We start from the raw sequence: 1,722 nt of genomic DNA on the forward strand, positions 1-1,722 counted from the left end.
TTATATATCAGATGCGCCTCAAATTCATAACGACACTCTGCGACCGCTGCCAACTGAGTATACGAAAAGGCAGAAGGATTACGCCAAATGTGCATTTGGTAAGGATGTATGTGTATCATACTACTTGTTTGACTGAGTGCAGGTTCCACATTAATGACAACAATACAGACATTAATGAAACAGCTGCGAACACCGAAAATAAACTTCTGCACGTGCAGCCGTGAGACAGTTCGCCACGAGTCCAGATTTTAGTCGCTATTCTGTTACGTAAGGTTTTCCTTACTTCTCTTAGGCACCCATTTAACTTGAAAAAGTTCTTAGGTTAGAATGTAAAAAAAATATATTTCGCTTAATTACTTAATAATAACGAAGTAATTAAACATAAAGAAGATTAAATTTGTTGTATATATATATATATATATATATATATATATATATATATATATATATATATATATATATATATATATAAGTAGAGAGAGAGAGAGAGAGAGACAGACAGACAGAAAGAGAAAGAGAGAGAGAGAGAGAGGGAGAGCAATAAAGATGTATTACCTACACACAAAGCGTTTCTCTACACTGTGAAATGTTACCGTGTCATGGAGCAGTTTTGTAGAAGTCTGTTGAGTTACTGATTCTACTGCTTCATACATTGCCTTTCCGAATATTTGCTACGGCTTTATCTTAGGCTCAGGACAAAGCGCATGAGGCAACCACTGTTTCTTCACCAATTTAATTTGCGTAAGAGGCCAGGTCATAGCAAACAATCTCTCCAAACATAGTTACACAAAAAGCAGACGTAAAGACCATTTTCAGTTCATGTAAATTTAACGTGAATGGGTTTATCTTAGCCAATGAAAACATCGTCGGACGTTTTCCCCTGCTAGCGATATTACGTTTGAAGAAGACTTAGATCCCGCTTACAGTACGTCTAATGAATTATTATATGATATGACCTCAAAATTATCGAAGCAAAACAGGATGAGGCCAACACAGATCTGTCATCGTGGGAACATGTCCGATATGTTTGAATGATGACAGATCTGTGTAGGCCTGATCCTAATTTCATGTCACTGGACTACGTCGCATGCGTCAACCCTAAGTATTTATTTGAATTAACAGCCTTAAGATTTGTGTGACTTATCGCTAATCAAAATTTAGTGGATTTCTTTTAATACTCATTTCAGTAACTTCACTTTTTTCTTTATTCAAGGTCAACTGCCACTTTCCGCACCATACAGATATCTTATCTAAATAATTTTGGAATTCGTTTTGCTCATCTTCCCATTCGGAAACCCTCCCCCAGCACTGTATAGGAGATATTTCGTTGCCTTTCATTTATTATTTTACTGTAGATTTCGTAAGCGATATTCAGAATACTTTCAACCCCGTAATTAGCTACATTACTTCTTTCGCGTTTCTTGTATGATGATATTACAATCACTTTATCTTGAAACTCTTCCATTGGTTCGTGTGTGCATAAAAATAACCAAATGGAACTGTTGGTCCACCTTAATGAAATCTCTTTTTAATTCATTTATTCCCAATACATCATCTTCACTAGGTTCTTTAATTCTAAAACATCCAAATATATCATTGTTATAAATATTATAAAATATTGCTGCACTTGTAGTCTTGGTTCCAAATATTGTATTCTGTGAATCGTTTCAAACCACCTTATTTACTTTAAGTCATGTCATGATTTATACGTTTCTTGTCGCT

Source organism: Schistocerca americana, chromosome 7 (genome assembly GCF_021461395.2).
Source record: "Schistocerca americana isolate TAMUIC-IGC-003095 chromosome 7, iqSchAmer2.1, whole genome shotgun sequence".
Lineage (NCBI taxonomy): Eukaryota > Metazoa > Arthropoda > Insecta > Orthoptera > Acrididae > Schistocerca > Schistocerca americana.